The sequence below is a fragment of the Silene latifolia genome, chromosome 6 (assembly GCF_048544455.1).
Source record: "Silene latifolia isolate original U9 population chromosome 6, ASM4854445v1, whole genome shotgun sequence".
NCBI classification, from domain to species: Eukaryota; Viridiplantae; Streptophyta; class Magnoliopsida; order Caryophyllales; family Caryophyllaceae; genus Silene; species Silene latifolia.
Genome location: NC_133531.1, coordinates 136,723,729 through 136,745,420, shown reverse-complemented (window position 1 = coordinate 136,745,420; position 21,692 = coordinate 136,723,729). Strand labels below are relative to the sequence as shown.

The following is a 21,692-nucleotide window of genomic DNA, read 5'->3' as shown; positions in this document are numbered from 1 at the left end:
GATTACAAAACTACTGACATATAAATGATACAACTACAACACCACAATTAGCTATGTGAACTACTACTGTCGTATCTTGTGGAAGACTCATCCCGCCAAGCACCCAGCTAACATCCAGATCATAACCTGCTAAGACCGACTGCTCACTATAAGGGATCACGGCAGACACAACTGAAACAAACACAAGACAAAACCACACAAGGTCAGTAACTGAGAAAATTCACCAACAACCACAGACACAACGCAAGTACACAAAACATATACACACCACATATTCAATCAATCACCGTCACCGACTATCCACTGGACCAGCCCTGCCAGTGGGGGACCGCAGCCGTTCCCACCTAAGCCCCGCTCATCAAACTGAGCGATAAACCCATGTCCATTAATGTGCACATCCCCTCCCGTGGCGGGTTCCACGGAGGGCGAACTACGGGCGTGAAGCCACTCCCGCAAGTGACTCCACTCAGCCAAGGACGCACCTAGAGAACCATAGACAAACAATAACAATCAGTTGCACCACAACAACGTTAATCGAAACAACACAACACCAACCAATTACCACAATCAATCAATCATACCGACGCTACATCAATCAAACCACATCAAAAGACACACTAGAAAACCAACAGTACTAAGTAGGCGAACCTACCTTTAGCCAACCGAAGCGATTCCACGTCCGACCATATGATATCAATCAACCACGCAACACCTATACAAACAGTACAACCATCTATCACTATCACTACAACCCTAACTGAAAACACAACGACAATGATGATGACGATGACATACCTACGCATAGGAATCCGGCGTCAAGACCGCTAACTGACTCAAGCAACCCATTCCCATGGCGTAAGCATCCTCAAGGACCTCAAAGGAAGGAACTATGGTGAAGGGAAGAAGAAGAGATGGCATCTAGTTTTAGGAAAGAGAAGCGGAAATGATTTGAGGTTTCACAAAACACGATTTATAATTCCCCGCGGCAAACCCTGTGACACCCTCATTTATTGCGGAAAAGTAAACACGTAATTCTAGAATAAAACTGCATGGATATATTTGTAATAGGTTCATTATAGTAAAAACCTGTAATTTTTAAAACCTGAACCTGTTATAAAGATATCCAAAAGGGAAGGTGTCAAACATGCAAGGTCCAAAATAAATCTCATGAATGAAATATCGCTAAAGTCGCGAAACAAAGTTATACAAACCAAATATGAGAAAGGGAGACATATGTCCCTAAAATGTATGTGACATAAAAAGGGTTTAAGGGTCACAATAAAATAAAACCAGTCTAGGTCCCAAGGTTACTTTGCTCGCTAGCTCGTCCATGTACCCCATATATGCATCACCTACCTGTCATTCGCATTTTATACAAATACGAAAGCCACAGTCAGTGGGGAGTAACTCCGAGTTCTCCCAGCCACGAAATGTCATAATTAATATAACATGTAAACATAAGAATATGAATACGAATCACACATAGCCTTAGCATATAAATGCTAGACAATCGTGCTTATCATGTGAACAAAAATATAACAACACATAGTCCTAGCATGTGAATACTAGACCGACTCATACTACACTATCATGTGAATCACATAACATCCAGGAATCCAAACTCTATCAACCATAGCCGGCTTGCATCTCACCTTCTATGATTCATAGAATCATCAAACAAGAAAGGACAATATATCAAAGACAGGCATAAGTTCTTAGCACCGTCAATAGTCACTCTGTAACTCGAGTCTATACCACGAGGTAGGGAAGGTAATCGAACCGGTATCTTGGCTCAGAGGTTCTATCAAAACATGGCCAAGACACAACACAACCCTAGCCTAAAATCTGCGCAGACCTAGACATGCGGATACACACCACCGCACCCAAGACCCACAATTTTTCTAAAACAAAGTGAGTACCCTAAGGAGTCCACCAAAGGGTTGGCTAGTACTTAAGCTGACCACTTACTCTCAAAATAAGTAACGAGGTCATGCCCCAACTTGGATATAAACCCACCAAGTCAGGAACACAGAGGCTATTAAGCAGTGAACATACACTCGTCAAAGACTATAATGACCTATCTATGATGAAGGCCGAAATACTCACCTAGGACCTAGTCCCAGCTAGTCCCAGCTTGAATACTTTAGCCCACACCACACAAGACAAGTAGGATACCCAATTCAGCTGACAATCCAATAATATCTCCATTATCAATAATAATCCAAATTCCAGCTAACCGTTAATTTCATAATTCATGAGAACAAGCTAAAATGGCAAAGAGGCAACAAGACTGAAGTATAAGGCAGCCAATTCATCTAACAACCAACATGTGAAATGGTAATTACAATTATCAAGACATAACATGAATTTCCAATAACAACCAATCTCACCTCAAAGACAAACCCTCGACCCGAGTCCCGCGACGGGTCATCGGTTAAATCGAGGCTGACTGGTTTAAACCTAGTTTGACCAAACTCGTTCGGTCAATCTGGCCCAGCTCAGAGTCTTGGCCTACTTTGGCCCAAATCACAAATTTTATCGCCATATTATTCTCATGCTATTTCCAATTTCTATCATGTGAAAAATGAAAGTAAAGCATTATCAATCACTTAAACACTTAACAAACAACAAGCACCACATTTACTACTAATGTGACATTAATTCGTCGAGTAACTCGGAATAGTTACCTTAAGCTAGCAAAGAGACAAGCAATAAACTTGAGAAAGCTTCTAAAACCCAAAATTACTCTTCATCTTCAACCACATATGAGTCACCTAAAATAATTATGTGAAAGGACGATATTAACGAATTATCGTTATATAAAATATGAGACGGAAATTAATTATATTTTTAAATAAACCAAACTAGCGTCAAAACAAGTTATAGACACGGCCCAAAAGTTATTATGACAACCTCAAACTCGGGCTAACCACCAACTACACATGGCCTCAAACTCGTGACTTAGCTAGGCCACGCTTTGCCTGGGCCACGGCCAGGCCATGGCTGTGCATCGCAAGCCATTGCCAGGCCACGCTAAGTCATTTGCCAGGCCACAGTTACCACGGCCAGGCCAACAGTAGGCCACGTAACTCAATACCATTATCTAATCTCCATTTCATTGTTATAGTACCAAAAATTCAAGGAATCATGCTCAACCCACAAGAGTATAAATTCTAAGCTACTCACCCACTTATACCATGGTCAAGGAATACGACCACCAAGAACGTTACCAAAGATACTCCACTCCTTAGTACAACCTCAAGCTCCCGATCAGAAGCCAAGTAAAAATCTATACTCTAAACCTTAGCATAATAAATGAAGTACAAGAAACCTCATCATCTTATTCTTTATAGGACCAATACAAATTCAATTCAAAACCTTATTGTTTCCCATCATCATCTATCCATGTCCATTTTGCAGGCTAACTAATAATTGCCACTATAATCTCCCACAATAAGATCACCTTAAAGCAAGCTAGAACATATAAACTACAACAATCCTAATCATCTAATTCCATTACTTCCGACACATACAACTCAATTTCCATAGTCATCCATTACTCATCTCCACCAACTTTCTCAAAATAAAAGACAATATAAAGTTAAAGCTACATACTATGACAAGAATTATAATTTCGTTATATAATCAAATTTCAGCATATAAACCATCTTAATAAGTAACACAAATTCACATAACCCCGAACAAAAATAAGATTATTAGGATCGGTAGAATCGTGTTACCTTAAACGCCCCTTATTCTTCGAATAAATGGTCCACAAGGCACGAGCCTCACCCCGGGTCTTCGAATCCTTCATAAAAGGGCAAGAAAACGGAATAAAGAAGCTAAAAGACGACACTTTTATAAGACGGCGAAAGACGAAACCACTACAAAAAGGAGACTTTCTTACCTTAAAAGGAGGAGGAAGGAAAGGGGAAGAGAATGGTACAAAAATTATCGAATTTGGTTGAGAATGGAGGCGGGATCTGAGTAAGAAGACGGGATGAAAACGAATGGTGATGGAGCTGTTGGTTTGTTGTTGTTGCTGGTAAAACGAAAAAGAAAAGGGAAGAAGCAGGGAGGTGGGGATGGGAACGGTACAACAACAAGAATAATAATAATAATAATAATAATGAGACACCAGCTAGCTTGCTAGCTACTAATTATACGTACGTTTCTTCATCGTTAAGTAATTTCGCTCGTTTTTAAAACCGTCTCGAGTTAATAAAATCGGTTTTTAGTAAAAGTTTCAGTAATAAAACGGAATTAATAATAAATAAATTTAATGAGTGAAAATAAAATAAACTCGGCTAGTTAACGTAAATAATACGATATTAGCTCGAATCGGAATTATTAGAGATTTTAACTAAATTAGCGGCTTTTAAAGATATTTGCTAATTTAGCGGAACAAACTCGAAATAGCTAACTGATCCGTCTGGAGCCCACTTAGCTCGACTTCGATAAGGGACTTAGAAAGAAACAAAAAGTTATTAAATAAATAAAACTATTTACATGAACCCATAAAAAGTCAACTAAACAAACTCGAGCTAACTTTTAAAAGAACTTATTAACGATTATTAAAATTAACGTATCGAATTATGATGAAATTAATTAATTAGCTAAGCATATATATATATAAATCGTTAAATGATGTAATTAAATTCAAAATAGCAATTAAAAGAATTTTATCCAACTTAATAAAATACGGGGTGTTACAATCACCCCATCTTTTAAAAAGTTTCGTCCTCGAAACTTGAAAGTATAAATGAAAGGTTATAAAAATAAAACTGAAATTGGAATCGGTAACCAAAACATTTAAAAGGTCACTTATCGTAAGAATCAAAATTCTTTCAAGAGCTTCGAATAAAATTTTCCCATGAACTGGACTCTCATCGGAGGAACGGAAGTGTTCTCGTTACGTATTCAAGAACATCACATTCCAAATCAAAGATAAGGTCAAAAGGCAAATTATTTGTATAAGTCAAAATCAAAATACCTTCAAAAACATTAATGAAGAGTTTTCAAAAATATAAGTCTCATTCATGGAACGGAAATGCTCTTGTCGAGCACACAAGAACGCTAACGTTCCAAGTCAGAGACAAATTTAAAACCGAAAATCACTCGTCGACAAGAGTAGGACAAGCTACTAAACGTCTCTAATAACGTCCGATTAACGTTAAAATCCAAAGAAAAGGTAGTCCACCCAAATTTTCTTTTGCATAAGTCAAAATGGAAATAAAGGTTTCACCTTTAAATAACTAAAAGGGGAGTTAAATTCTAAATATAATATTAAACTTTGACAAAGGCATCATAATAGATCAAAGTGAATAGAAATTGGATAAAATTTACAAAAATCTCAGGTTTAGCAACTCAAAACCATGATAAGGAAGTCTATACTCAAAGAACAATTAGAGAATCAAATCGAATTTTCATTTTCCAAATCTTTACAAGTAGGGAAAATTTTGTGAGGGTAACATAAATTTTTAACAACGAACCAAAAATAGTAGTTTGAAATATTTAGAAATTGTGTGAAATGAAAAGTAAGTTAGACATCATAGATACAAGTATGCTAAGAGGGTTCAAGCTTAACCAACAAAAGAGGTATGATGAACTTCCTAGGGATAAGAATTGAAGTCAAATTTACAAGGATGTCAAAGATAGAGTTTCACAAGATACGAGTGTCAAACTTAAAGGAGGAGCAAGATGAAGTGAGGAAATGAGGTATGAACGGTAACGCTCATGATCAAGGAGAAAGGGAAATTAGACAACAAGGAAACGCCTATTAGGGTATTGTACCTTCATGACAAAACGACCAAATCACATTCCCAATCTATACGGGATTGTTAACATCTAAAAATGGGTTTTCTTCCAAATTCATATTCTAAACTTATCTCATGTTTACTCTTAAGGCGACGACGCTCAACCTACTAAGCTTTGAAATCCCAAACATAAACAACAAAGCCAAGTTCTATAACTTTTAATTACATAGGCAACTCATTCCTAACACAAATAATCCACCAATCAATTATACTCACTTTATCAAGGAACTAGGTATAAGAATCACTAAGTATGTCTCATCACCTTACCTAAGTCTTTCCATCATCAAATCCTCTCAAAACCAGGAAAGGGTCAAACACAAACAATCTCCTCAAAAGTCGAATTTCCAACCAAGGTCAACATTCCTCACAAGAAAGAGTACTATCAAATGGCGTTAAGGGAGGATAAGCAAGGAACAAAAGACAAGTTAGGAGTACAAGCGTAGCTTTTAAAGTAAAACAGAAGGGAGTTTAGAAGGAGGATAAGCACCAAGAGATTAAGAATAAGGCGAGATACAAAAAGAACGAGAAATATCTTCAAGGAAGTAGAAGCATTCTTCAAAGGTTGAACAAATCTTCAATCCTCAGCAATAGGCACTAAATCTTGATCTTCGTAAAATATAAGTGTCCTTTCAATGGAACGGAGATACTCTTGGCGATCACTCAAGAACATCAATATTCCAATTCAAAGACATAAAAATACATTTTTACACCAACAATTGATAAAACTAATTATCAGACGTCTCCAATAACAAGTTTTAACACTAATTGACGTTAAAACCAGTGAAAAACATTAAAATATTTTAAAAACCTTTAGTTCAATTTTTTTTTTTGATAAGGGTAATAACTCCATTAGCTATAGATAAGCTCATGGTCATTGATCCAAGAACGCAACAATTATTAAATGACAATCAACAAACAGGTTAGTACCTAACAAAGAGCAAACACAAAGAGACTACAACATAAGGTCCTAAGTCTACCCATCTTACCCATCTCTCAAGTTTATTATTTTAAGGTCAAGTTATTTATATTGGGGTGCACAAACGTGCGTTGGGAGCAAATATGCTCTGATACCAACTGTGACACCCTCATTTATTGCGGAAAAGTAAACACGTAATTCTAGAATAAAACTGCATGGATATATTTGTAATAGGTTCATTATAGTAAAAACCTGTAATTTTAAAACCTGAACTGTTTATAAAGATATCCAAAAGGGAAGGTGTCAAACATGCAAGGTCCAAAATAAATCTCATGAATGAAATATCGCTAAAGTCGCGAAACAAAGTTATACAAACCAAATATGAGAAAGGGAGACATATGTCCCTAAAATGTATGTGACATAAAAAGGGTTTAAGGGTCACAATAAAATAAAACCAGTCTAGGTCCCAAGGTTACTTTGCTCGCTAGCTCGTCCATGTACCCCATATATGCATCACCTACCTGTCATTCGCATTTTATACAAATACGAAAGCCACAATCGATGGGAGTAACTCCGAGTTCTCCCAGCCACGAAATGTCATAATTAATATAACATGTAAACATAAGAATATGAATACGAATCACACATAGCCTTAGCATATAAATGCTAGACAATCGTGCTTATCATGTGAACAAAAATATAACAACACATAGTCCTAGCATGTGAATACTAGACCGACTCATACTACACTATCATGTGAATCACATAACATCCAGGAATCCAAACTCTATCAACCATAGCCGGCTTGCATCTCACCTTCTATGATTCATAGAATCATCAAACAAGAAAGGACAATATATCAAAGACAGGCATAAGTTCTTAGCACCGTCAATAGTCACTCTGTAACTCGAGTCTATACCACGAGGTAGGGAAGGTAATCGAACCGGTATCTTGGCTCAGAGGTTCTATCAAAACATGGCCAAGACACAACACAACCCTAGCCTAAAATCTGCGCAGACCTAGACATGCGGATACACACCACCGCACCCAAGACCCACAATTTTTCTAAAACAAAGTGAGTACCCTAAGGAGTCCACCAAAGGGTTGGCTAGTACTTAAGGTGACCACTTACTCTCAAAATAAGTAACGAGGTCATGCCCCAACTTGGATATAAACCCACCAAGTCGGGAACACAAAGGCTATTAAGCGGTGAACATACACTCGTCAAAGACTATAATGACCTATCTATGATGAAGGCCGAAATACTCACCTAGGACCTAGTCCCACTAGTCCCACTTGAATACTTTAGCCCACACCACACAAGACAAGTAGGATACCCAATTCAGCTGACAATCCAATAATATCTCCAATATCAATAATAATCCAAATTCCACCTAACCGTTAATTTCATAATTCATGAGAACAAGCTAAAATGGCAAAGAGGCAACAAGATCAAGTATAAGGCACCAATTCATCTAACAACCAACATGTGAAATGGTAATTACAATTATCAAGACATAACATGAATTTCCAATAACAACCAATCTCACCTCAAAGACAAACCCTCGAAACCCTCGGCAGAGTCCCGCGACGGGTCATCGGTTAAATCGAGGCTGACTGGTTTAAACCTAGTTTGACCAAACTCGTTCGGTCAATCTGGCCCAGCTCAGAGTCTTGGCCTACTTTGGCCCAAATCACAAATTTTATCGCCATATTATTCTCATGCTATTTCCAATTTCTATCATGTGAAAAATGAAAGTAAAGCATTATCAATCACTTAAACACTTAACAAACAACAAGCACCACATTTACTACTAATGTGACATTAATTCGTCGAGTAACTCGGAATAGTTACCTTAAGCTAGCAAAGAGACAAGCAATAAACTTGAGAAAGCTTCTAAAACCCAAAATTACTCTTCATCTTCAACCACATATGAGTCACCTAAAATAATTATGTGAAAGGACGATATTAACGAATTATCGTTATATAAAATATGAGACGGAAATTAATTATATTTTTAAATAAACCAAACTAGCGTCAAAACAAGTTATAGACACGGCCCAAAAGTTATTATGGCAACCTCAAACTCGGCCTAACCACCAACTACACATGGCCTCAAACTCGTGACTTAGCTAGGCCACTGCCTAGGCCACGGCCAGGCCATGGCCAGGCCACTGCCAAGCCATTGCCAGGCCACTGCCAAGCTGTTGCCAGGCCACAGCAGGCCACGGCCAGGCCAACAGTAGGCCACGTAACTCAATACCATTATCTAATCTCCATTTCATTGTTATAGTACCAAAAATTCAAGGAATCATGCTCAACCCACAAGAGTATAAATTCTAAGCTACTCACCCACTTATACCATGGTCAAGGAATACGACCACTGAAGAACGTTACCAACATACTCCACTCCTTAGTACAACCTCAAGCTCCCGATCAGAAGCCAAGTAAAAATCTATACTCTAAACCTTAGCATAATAAATGAAGTACAAGAACCCTCATCATCTTATTCTTTATAGGACCAATACAAATTCAATTCAAAACCTTATTGTTTCCCATCATCATCTATCCATGTCCATTATGCAGGCTAACTAATAATTGCCACTATAATCTCCCACAATAAGATCACCTTAAAGCAAGCTAGAACATATAAACTACAACAATCCTAATCATCTAATTCCATTACTTCCGACACATACAACTCAATTTCCATAGTCATCCATTACTCATCTCCACCAACTTTCTCAAAATAAAAGACAATATAAAGTTAAAGCTACATAGTATGACAAGAATTATAATTCCGTTATATAATCAAATTTCAGCATATAAACCATCTTAATAAGTAACACAAATTCACATAACCCCGAACAAAAATAAGATTATTAGGATCGGTAGAATCGTGTTACCTTAAACGCCCCTTATTCTTCGAATAAATGGTCCACAAGGCACGAGCCTCACCCCGGGTCTTCGAATCCTTCATAAAAGGGCAAGAAAACGGAATAAAGAAGCTAAAAGACGACACTTTTATAAGACGGCGAAAGACGAAACCACTACAAAAAGGAGACTTTCTTACCTTAAAAGGAGGAGGAAGGAAAGGGGAAGAGAATGGTACAAAAATTATCGAATTTGGTTGAGAATGGAGGCGGGATCTGAGTAAGAAGACGGGATGAAAACGAATGGTGATGGAGCTGTTGGTTTGTTGTTGTTTCTTTGGTAAAACGAAAAAGAAAAGGGAAGAAGCGAGGAGGTGGGGATGGGAACGGTACAACAACAAGAATAATAATAATAATAATAATGAGACACCAGCTAGCTTGCTAGCTACTAATTATACGTACGTTTCTTCATCGTTAAGTAATTTCGCTCGTTTTTAAAACCGTCTCGAGTTAATAAAATCGGTTTTTAGTAAAAGTTTCAGTAATAAAACGGAATTAATAATAAATAAATTTAATGAGTGAAAATAAAATAAACTCGGCTAGTTAACGTAAATAATACGATATTAGCTCGAATCGGAATTATTAGAGATTTTAACTAAATTAGCGGCTTTTAAAGATATTTGCTAATTTAGCGGAACAAACTCGAAATAGCTAACTGATCCGTCTGGAGCCCACTTAGCTCGACTTCGATAAGGGACTTAGAAAGAAACAAAAAGTTATTAAATAAATAAAACTATTTACATGAACCCATAAAAAGTCAACTAAACAAACTCGAGCTAACTTTTAAAAGAACTTATTAACGATTATTAAAATTAACGTATCGAATTATGATGAAATTAATTAATTAGCTAAGCATATATATATATAAATCGTTAAATGATGTAATTAAATTCAAAATAGCAATTAAAAGAATTTTATCCAACTTAATAAAATACGGGGTGTTACAATCACCCCATCTTTTAAAAAGTTTCGTCCTCGAAACTTGAAAGTATAAATGAAAGGTTATAAAAATAAAACTGAAATTGGAATCGGTAACCAAAACATTTAAAAGGTCACTTATCGTAAGAATCAAAATTCTTTCAAGAGCTTCGAATAAAATTTTCCGACAGAACCAGACTCTCATCAGAGGAACGGAAGTGTTCTCGTTACGTATTCAAGAACATCACATTCCAAATCAAAGATAAGGTCAAAAGGCAAATTATTTGTATAAGTCAAAATCAAAATACCTTCAAAAACATTAATGAAGAGTTTTCAAAAATATAAGTCTCATTCATGGAACGGAAATGCTCTTGTCGAGCACACAAGAACGCTAACGTTCCAAGTCAGAGACAAATTTAAAACCGAAAATCACTCGTCGACAAGAGTAGGACAAGCTACTAAACGTCTCTAATAACGTCCGATTAACGTTAAAATCCAAAGAAAAGGTAGTCCACCCAAATTTTCTTTTGCATAAGTCAAAATGGAAATAAAGGTTTCACCTTTAAATAACTAAAAGGGGAGTTAAATTCCTGAAATATAATATTAAACTTTGACAAAGGCATCATAATAGATCAAAGTGAATAGAAATTGGATAAAATTTACAAAAATCTCAGGTTTAGCAACTCAAAACCATGATAAGGAAGTCTATACTCAAAGAACAATTAGAGAATCAAATCGAATTTTCATTTTCCAAATCTTTACAAGTAGGGAAAATTTTGTGAGGGTAACATAAATTTTTAACAACGAACCAAAAATAGTAGTTTGAAATATTTAGAAATTGTGTGAAATGAAAAGTAAGTTAGACATCATAGATACAAGTATGCTAAGAGGGTTCAAGCTTAACCAACAAAAGAGGTATGATGAACTTCCTAGGGATAAGAATTGAAGTCAAATTTACAAGGATGTCAAAGATAGAGTTTCACAAGATACGAGTGTCAAACTTAAAGGAGGAGCAAGATGAAGTGAGGAAATGAGGTATGAACGGTAACGCTCATGATCAAGGAGAAAGGGAAATTAGACAACAAGGAAACGCCTATTAGGGTATTGTACCTTCATGACAAAACGACCAAATCACATTCCCAATCTATACGGGATTGTTAACATCTAAAAATGGGTTTTCTTCCAAATTCATATTCTAAACTTATCTCATGTTTACTCTTAAGGCGACGACGCTCAACCTACTAAGCTTTGAAATCCCAAACATAAAAAACAAAGCCAAGTTCTATAACTTTAATTACATAGGCAACTCATTCCTAACACAAATAATCCACCAATCAATTATACTCACTTTATCAAGGAACTAGGTATAAGAATCACTAAGTATGTCTCATCACCTTACCTAAGTCTTTCCATCATCAAATCCTCTCAAAACCAGGAAAGGGTCAAACACAAACAATCTCCTCAAAAGTCGAATTTCCAACCAAGGTCAACATTCCTCACAAGAAAGAGTACTATCAAATGGCGTTAAGGGAGGATAAGCAAGGAACAAAAGACAAGTTAGGAGTACAAGCGTAGCTTTTAAAGTAAAACAGAAGGGAGTTTAGAAGGAGGATAAGCACCAAGAGATTAAGAATAAGGCGAGATACAAAAAGAACGAGAAATATCTTCAAGGAAGTAGAAGCATTCTTCAAAGGTTGAACAAATCTTCAATCCTCAGCAATAGGCACTAAATCTTGATCTTCGTAAAATATAAGTGTCCTTTCAATGGAACGGAGATACTCTTGGCGATCACTCAAGAACATCAATATTCCAATTCAAAGACATAAAAATACATTTTTACACCAACAATTGATAAAACTAATTATCAGACGTCTCCAATAACAAGTTTTAACACTAATTGACGTTAAAACCAGTGAAAAACATTAAAATATTTTAAAAACCTTTAGTTCAATTTTTTTTTTTGATAAGGGTAATAACTCCATTAGCTATAGATAAGCTCATGGTCATTGATCCAAGAACGCAACAATTATTAAATGACAATCAACAAACAGGTTAGTACCTAACAAAGAGCAAACACAAAGAGACTACAACATAAGGTCCTAAGTCTACCCATCTTACCCATCTCTCAAGTTTATTATTTTAAGGTCAAGTTATTTATATTGGGGTGCACAAACGTGCGTTGGGAGCAAATATGCTCTGATACCAACTGTGACACCCTCATTTATTGCGGAAAAGTAAACACGTAATTCTAGAATAAAACTGCATGGATATATTTGTAATAGGTTCATTATAGTAAAAACCTGTAATTTTTAAAACCTGAACCTGTTATAAAGATATCCAAAAGGGAAGGTGTCAAACATGCAAGGTCCAAAATAAATCTCATGAATGAAATATCGCTAAAGTCGCGAAACAAAGTTATACAAACCAAATATGAGAAAGGGAGACATATGTCCCTAAAATGTATGTGACATAAAAAGGGTTTAAGGGTCACAATAAAATAAAACCAGTCTAGGTCCCAAGGTTACTTTGCTCGCTAGCTCGTCCATGTACCCCATATATGCATCACCTACTGTCATTCGCATTTTATACAAATACGAAAGCCACGTCAAAGTGGGGAGTAACTCCGAGTTCTCCCAAATACGAAATGTCATAATTAATATAACATGTAAACATAAGAATATGAATACGAATCACACATAGCCTTAGCATATAAATGCTAGACAATCGTGCTTATCATGTGAACAAAAATATAACAACACATAGTCCTAGCATGTGAATACTAGACCGACTCATACTACACTATCATGTGAATCACATAACATCCAGGAATCCAAACTCTATCAACCATAGCCGGCTTGCATCTCACCTTCTATGATTCATAGAATCATCAAACAAGAAAGGACAATATATCAAAGACAGGCATAAGTTCTTAGCACCGTCAATAGTCACTCTGTAACTCGAGTCTATACCACGAGGTAGGGAAGGTAATCGAACCGGTATCTTGGCTCAGAGGTTCTATCAAAACATGGCCAAGACACAACACAACCCTAGCCTAAAATCACAAGCAGACCTAGACATGCGGATACACACCACCGCACCCAAGACCCACAATTTTTCTAAAACAAAGTGAGTACCCTAAGGAGTCCACCAAAGGGTTGGCTAGTACTTAAGCTGACCACTTACTCTCAAAATAAGTAACGAGGTCATGCCCCAACTTGGATATAAACCCACCAAGTCAGGAACACAGAGGCTATTAAGGAGTGAACATACACTCGTCAAAGACTATAATGACCTATCTATGATGAAGGCCGAAATACTCACCTAGGACCTAGTCCCAGCTAGTCCCAGCTTGAATACTTTAGCCCACACCACACAAGACAAGTAGGATACCCAATTCAGCTGACAATCCAACAATATCTCCATTATCAATAATAATCCAAATTCCAGCTAACCGTTAATTTCATAATTCATGAGAACAAGCTAAAATGGCAAAGAGGCAACAAGACTGAAGTATAAGGCAGCCAATTCATCCAACAACCAACATGTGAAATGATAATTACAATTATCAAGACATAACATGAATTTCCAATAACAACCAATCTCACCTCAAAGACAAACCCTCGACCCGAGTCCCGCGACGGGTCATCGGTTAAATCGAGGCTGACTGGTTTAAACCTAGTTTGACCAAACTCGTTCGGTCAATCTGGCCCAGCTCAGAGTCTTGGCCTACTTTGGCCCAAATCACAAATTTTATCGCCATATTATTCTCATGCTATTTCCAATTTCTATCATGTGAAAAATGAAAGTAAAGCATTATCAATCACTTAAACACTTAACAAACAACAAGCACCACATTTACTACTAATGTGACATTAATTCGTCGAGTAACTCGGAATAGTTACCTTAAGCTAGCAAAGAGACAAGCAATAAACTTGAGAAAGCTTCTAAAACCCAAAATTACTCTTCATCTTCAACCACATATGAGTCACCTAAAATAATTATGTGAAAGGACGATATTAACGAATTATCGTTATATAAAATATGAGACGGAAATTAATTATATTTTTAAATAAACCAAACTAGCGTCAAAACAAGTTATAGACACGGCCCAAAAGTTATTATGGCAACCTCAAACTCGGCCTAACCACCAACTACACATGGCCTCAAACTCGTGACTTAGCTAGGCCACTGCCTAGGCCACGGCCAGGCCACGGCCAAAGCACGCCAAGCCATTGCCAGGCCACGCTAAGTCATTGCCAGGCCACAAAGAGCCACGGCCAAAGCCAACAGAGAGGCCACGTAACTCAATACCATTATCTAATCTCCATTTCATTGTTATAGTACCAAAAATTCAAGGAATCATGCTCAACCCACAAGAGTATAAATTCTAAGCTACTCACCCACTTATACCATGGTCAAGGAATACGACCACCAAGAACGTTACCAAAGATACTCCACTCCTTAGTACAACCTCAAGCTCCCGATCGGGAAGCCAAGTAAAAATCTATACTCTAAACCTTAGCATAATAAATGAAGTACGAGAACCCTCATCATCTTATTCTTTATAGGACCAATACAAATTCAATTCAAAACCTTATTGTTTCCCATCATCATCTATCCATGTCCATTTTGCAGGCTAACTAATAATTGCCACTATAATCTCCCACAATAAGATCACCTTAAAGCAAGCTAGAACATATAAACTACAACAATCCTAATCATCTAATTCCATTACTTCCGACACATACAACTCAATTTCCATAGTCATCCATTACTCATCTCCACCAACTTTCTCAAAATAAAAGACAATATAAAGTTAAAGCTACATACTATGACAAGAATTATAATTCCGTTATATAATCAAATTTCAGCATATAAACCATCTTAATAAGTAACACAAATTCACATAACCCCGAACAAAAATAAGATTATTAGGATCGGTAGAATCGTGTTACCTTAAACGCCCCTTATTCTTCGAATAAATGGTCCACAAGGCACGAGCCTCACCCCGGGTCTTCGAATCCTTCATAAAAGGGCAAGAAAACGGAATAAAGAAGCTAAAAGATGACACTTTTATAAGACGGCGAAAGACGAAACCACTACAAAAAGGAGACTTTCTTACCTTAAAAGGAGGAGGAAGGAAAGGGGAAGAGAATGGTACAAAAATTATCGAATTTGGTTGAGAATGGAGGCGGGATCTGAGTAAGAAGACGGGATGAAAACGAATGGTGATGGAGCTGTTGGTTTGTTGTTGTTGCTGGTAAAACGAAAAAGAAAAGGGAAGAAGCAGGGAGGTGGGGATGGGAACGGTACAACAACAAGAATAATAATAATAATAATAATAATAATAATAATAATAATAATAATAATAATAATAATAATAATAATAATAATAATAATAATAATAATAATAATAATAATAATAATGAGACACCAGCTAGCATTCTAGCTACTAATTATACGTACGTTTCGTCATCGTTAAGTAATTTCGCTCGTTTTTAAAACCGTCTCGAGTTAATAAAATCGGTTTTTAGTAAAAGTTTCAGTAATAAAACGGAATTAATAATAAATAAATTTAATGAGTGAAAATAAAATAAACTCAGCTAGTTAACGTAAATAATACGAAATTAGCTCGAATCGGAATTATTAGAGATTTTAACTAAATTAGCGGCTTTTAAAGATATTTGCTAATTTAGCGGAACAAACTCGAAATAGCTAACTGATCCGTCTGGAGCCCACTTAGCTCGACTTCGATAAGGGACTTAGAAAGAAACAAAAAGTTATTAAATAAATAAAACTATTTACATGAACCCATAAAAAGTCAACTAAACAAACTCGAGCTAACTTTTAAAAGAACTTATTAACGATTATTAAAATTAACGTATCGAATTATGATGAAATTAATTAATTAGCTAAGCATATATATATAAATCGTTAAATGATGTAATTAAATTCAAAATAGCAATTAAAAGAATTTTATCCAACTTAATAAAATACGGGGTGTTACAAACCCGTTACTCGATCGAGTAACTAACTTACTCGATCGAGTGAGCCCTACTCGATCGAGCTCTCAATATACTCGATCAAGTAGCCTCAGCTAGATCGAGAAACACTCAACCAAAACTCACATCGTCACGGATATTACTAGCAAGGTTTCCGAAGGTCAAGATAGGCGTCTAAGGTCGTTCAACCTTGTCAACGGGTCCCTAAAAGGGCGGGTATTACACATTCTGTACTCGGTCGAGTTGCCGGTCTGGCGGGGTTTTATCCGCGGTTTTGATTATAATGATTGGAGAAGTATATAAAGACGCCTCATTAGTTCTTAATCATTTCTTTTAAAACCCAAACTACGTACAACTTCTCTAATCAATCTAATCATTTTTAAAGCCGGATTTAAGGGAGTTTTACATCTTTCTTTCGTGTTGATTCATCGGTAAACATCATACTTTTCTCTTATGGTCATATTGTTGTTGTTGTTAAACCCTAATCAGATTCGTTGGGGGTTTAGGATAGATTTTGATTATATGATGTATGTATAGGTAACGAGTTCGTAGAAGAGCCTTTCTGATTTTGTTGCTGTGATTGTTGGATTGCGAATAAGGTAGGGTTTCCCTACTCAGTTGGCTTTATAATCTAATTGATTGTTATGATTGATTGTTGGCATGTGATTGTTGTTGGAATTGATGGAGATTGGTTGGTTGGTACTGTTGGTTGGATGATTGTTGTGGAACTATGTCGGGAGATGGTTTCATACCCATGTTTGCACCTTGTGACTCCCGTCACAAGGGGAATGTGCACATTAAGGAGCTGGGATCGCTCGTTGCGATGAGCGGGGATTTGGTGGGCAAGGCTGCGGTCCTCCACTGGCTGAGTAGGTTACCTGTTGCGATGGGTAACCTGTTGCGATTGGTAACCTGGCAGGGCTACACACTTTAGTGTGTAATCAGTGATTGATGATTGTTGGAGTTTGAGATCGGCTGGTTGTATTGTTATATTGTTTCCGTTGCGTATATTGATTTGGTTACACACTTGACTGGCCCCGTTTTATGTTTTCAAAACTGTGGTGATCCATTCGGGAATGGTGAGCAGTTGGCTTAGAAGGTGATGATTGTTGATGATTGATAGGATGGCTCGCGAGACATAGGTGGGTGTTGTCATCACTGAGTCGTCATGTTGTTTTAACCGACATGAGATCACTTTATGACTTTTGTTTCAGTTGTTCTTTCGGAGTTGTTTTGAGACTTGTAAACTTTATTACATTATTTTATTTAAATACGTTTCTTTATGGTTACTATGATGGTTACTACCTCAGGCAACCGAGATGGTAGCACTCTTATATGCTAAGGTGGTCCTTGGTAAGGCACTTTGGTATATGGAGGTATTACACTCGTCTCTTGAAATGTGAAGTTTGGTCTTTTGTGTATACGGATCGGAAGATCCTGTAATACTACAGATTTTTGGGCATAGTGAACTTGGTCGAGTAGGTTGTACTCGACCGAGTGGGTCGTCGAGTGTTTTGAGGCACGCTACTGCCTTGGGTGCACTTGACCGAGTACGTGAAGCACTCGGTCGAGTAGGGCGTACGTACTCGGTCGAGTATGTTTGGTACTCGACCGAGTACCTGGTCTGACGGGTTATATTTTCGCGGTTTTGATTAAAATGATTAGAGGAGTATATATTTGGCTTAATGAGTTTCTAAAACATTTTTACAAAACCTAAACTACCTTCCTTACTCCCCTAATCATCTTCATCAATTCCTAAGCTAGATCGATCGATTGTGAGTTCTCGCATCTCGTTTTCTGCGTTGATTACTTTGGTAAGTCTCTAGTATTTTCTTAATCAGTTTATGCTTATCGTTAGGGGTTTATGCAAACCCTAATTTGGGTTAGATTGGGGGATAGAGATTGATTTATGATGGTTTGTGGTTAGTATTGTTTATCATTGTTAGGTGACGATTTCGTAGAGGAGCAGTTCTAGCTTGCTTGATTATTTGTCTTTTGGGATTTGCGAATAAGATAGGGTTTCCCTACTCAGTCTTTTGTACGATTGTTTTCCAGTGATGTGATGTTGTATGATTTCTTATCTTGATAGTAATGTGGTGACTTGGTGTTATTGGCATTATTGGTATTGATTGTAGAGCCATTGTCGAGAGATGGTCTTCACCGCCATGTTCGCCCCTTGTGGCTCCCGTCACAACGGGGGTGTCCACATTAATGATCTGGGTGCGCTCGTTGCGATGAAGGGGGCTTAGCTAGCATGGCTGCGGTCTCCCACTGGCAGTGTAGGTAACTGTTGCGATGGGTAGCCTGGCAGATCTGGGCTGCGGTTCAGATGATGTACTTGGAAGTTGGGGATTGTATTGTTGCACGATTGAATTGGATGGTTTATTTTTATTGTGTTAGTTCATATTTATTGTGCAGTTGACTGACTTCTTTTTATTTTTCAAAACTTGCGGTGATCCATTGGGAGATGGTGAGCAATGTGTAGCGGGTTTTGGTTGGTTGAGCTTCTCGCGGGATGGATGAGAGTATCGCCGAGTCTAACTAGCTAGCTTCCGTTGTCGTGTTATTAACACTTGATGATCACTTTTATTGAAGTTGTATTTCAGTTTTGGATTTTGGTATTTTGGCTTGTAACGGACTAAACATTTATCCACTTTAATTAAATGTTCTTTTATAGTCTATTTGATATACTTTACCTCGGACAATCGAGATGGCAGCACTTACATTTGCTAAAGTAGGTCTTGGTAAGGCACTTTGATAGACAGATCCCATTTCATCAGTTTATAAATTGAAATTGAAATTGAGATAATGTTCGTAGATACAAGAGATTATCAATTATAAATTTGAATTTAAAAGAAATACGGAGTACAAATTATTATTATATAAATTATTGTGGGATGACATTGAATTAGTGAAGCGGATTAAAATTAAGATATCAATATCTTGTGAAAATGAATTTTTACCTTATAAGAAAATTTGTCAAATACTCCTTTTGTGCTTTTCATATATACTTTTTTTGCGAAACTCAACCTTTTAATCATCAAATAGTTAAACAATCTGTTTTTCCCACCAAGTACTTTCATTTGGCATGCATGTTCCAGTGAAAAGTCATGATTTCAACCATTAATTTCAAACAAATTAATGGTAAATAATATTTTTTTTTTTTTTTTTTTTTGCAAAAGATTATCATTTCATTTCATTAAGAAATAAATTACAATGAGTTTTGCAAAGCTATCCACTAGAGGAAAACTCCTATACAAAGTTAATTACACAAGCTCTCCTCTATGAGACTATATTGGGGATGATCTTTCCACATAAGCAGCCTTACAATAACAAAAAACTTGATTCTCTTTACAAGCCCAAGGACAGTATGAGAGTGGCCCCGAAAGATTCTCGAATTTCGTTCATCCAAATCGATGAACGAGGTAGTGAGAGACACAAAGAAACCAAGCAATCGCCGGTCCCTAGCTCCTTTGAGAGGAAAGATCGGGTTCATCATGAAGGGAGAGACCCAACCTCGGGTGACCCATCCATGCTAGAACTGTTGCCGATCAAGGAGAATAAGAACATCCAAAAATGCAGATGATCATGAGACTCCTCAGCATGTTCACAAAGGGAGCATCTGTTGATAAATTGCATACCCCTAATCTTGAGGTTATCAAGAGTAGCTAGTTGATTCTGAACAGCCATAGAACAAACAATTCTGTGGCCAGGAATAATGTGAGAGTGCAAGAGACCTTTGGTCCAAGAACCAGCAAGGGGAGCATTCCTGAAGAACCCATAAACCTGCTGTAATTTTAACTTTGAACCAGGCATCCAACTGTGAAGTAGATTCGAGCAACCGAGATAGAACCAAAAGCTCCACCAAATGTCTCTAGAAGCTACAATGCTTTTGAAACTGGAAGGAAAATGAGCTTTGGAAGTAATATGCCAAATATCCTCATGCTGAAGAATATAAGACTGAACCCATCTACTCCATAAGCTCTTATCAGAAGCAGAAATAGAAAGCCATTTGATCAAGAGAGAATAATTCCATGCTTCCAAGTCTTTGATGTTAAAGCCTCCAGAAGACCAAGGAGAAGAAATATGGCGCCAACTTTTAAAGACCATTCTTCTGGATCCCACAGGTATACCCCAGAAGAAATCCTTACAAAGCTTATTAATATGGGAAATCACAGTTTTAGGTAAAAGAACAGTGGAACACCAAAAGTTCTCAAGCCCAAAAACTAATATTACTAAAGTTAATCGTTGAAATCTTGATTTCACTCATACAAGTATGACAAATAAAATTACTTAACATAACAAAGGATATATAAAAAGAGTATTTCACCATTTGATGATTAAAAGACCGTATTTCGCAAAAGTGGATATATAAAAATTAGAGTTTGACTAATATAGCAATCCTGATGGGGATTTTGTATTTTTTTTAATGATTTGAGTTTGGAGGATCATTCATCGTAATCATAAATAATTATGAACCTCTCCATCCTCTCTCAAAAAACTCTTAAAAAAAACCCTAACCTCCATCAAATTATACGGGGCTCCCATCAATTATCAATCGATTGATGATAAGCCCCAAAATTGTTTCAAATTTTAATCAATAGTATGCATACCTATCTTCTATTCAATAAAAGTCTCCCTTTTGGTGAGAATCGTTTTTCCGTCCCTTATTTCGGGGGTTTTTCATTTATTCGTGATTTTAGTTTCATCAGTAATATAGTCAAGAGTAGTTCGTTGATGGTTTGCAGCGTGTTCTTTCAAAGGGTAAAAGTGATTTGTCAACGATCTTTGGAACCAGTTAGAGATAATTTTTATCTCATAAATCAAACGAAGGATCCCCACAAAAACTACATGAATATAGCGATAATAGGACGAGCCGAATTGTCAGATGCTGTTTTGAGATCCCTAGTTTATAAGAAAATTATTTTTCTTTGGTTTCCTTTAGATTTGTTTTCGATTATACTTATTCTTTGTAAGTGTCGTATGGCGTTCTATTAATGAATTATTCTTTTGTCAAAAAAAAATAATAATAAATAATTATGAACCTATTTATCCAATGACATTTTCCTATCTTGATCATCACCTCAATCATTCCATCTTCGTTAA

At 36.7% G+C, this 21,692-nt stretch overlaps 3 long non-coding RNA genes across 3 annotated transcripts; all 3 read right to left on the bottom strand.

The window, feature by feature from the left end:
* Positions 1 to 1,122: 1,122 nt before the first annotated feature.
* Positions 1,123 to 4,088, bottom strand: LOC141585789 (uncharacterized). Its single transcript, XR_012519419.1, has 4 exons — positions 3,908 to 4,088; positions 3,741 to 3,808; positions 2,688 to 2,774; positions 1,123 to 1,356 (listed from the first exon to the last, which is right to left on the bottom strand). It is a non-coding gene; the product is annotated as an uncharacterized LOC141585789 (long non-coding RNA).
* A 2,943-nt stretch (positions 4,089 to 7,031) lies between these two features.
* Positions 7,032 to 9,893, bottom strand: LOC141585788 (uncharacterized). The gene is made up of 4 exons (XR_012519418.1): positions 9,807 to 9,893; positions 9,640 to 9,707; positions 8,588 to 8,674; positions 7,032 to 7,253 (listed from the first exon to the last, which is right to left on the bottom strand). It is a non-coding gene; the product is annotated as an uncharacterized LOC141585788 (long non-coding RNA).
* Positions 9,894 to 14,486: 4,593 nt separating this feature from the next.
* On the bottom strand, positions 14,487 to 15,893 carry LOC141585786 (uncharacterized). The gene is made up of 3 exons (XR_012519417.1): positions 15,707 to 15,893; positions 15,540 to 15,607; positions 14,487 to 14,573 (listed from the first exon to the last, which is right to left on the bottom strand). It is a non-coding gene; the product is annotated as an uncharacterized LOC141585786 (long non-coding RNA).
* Between the last annotated feature and the right edge of the window lie 5,799 nt (positions 15,894 to 21,692).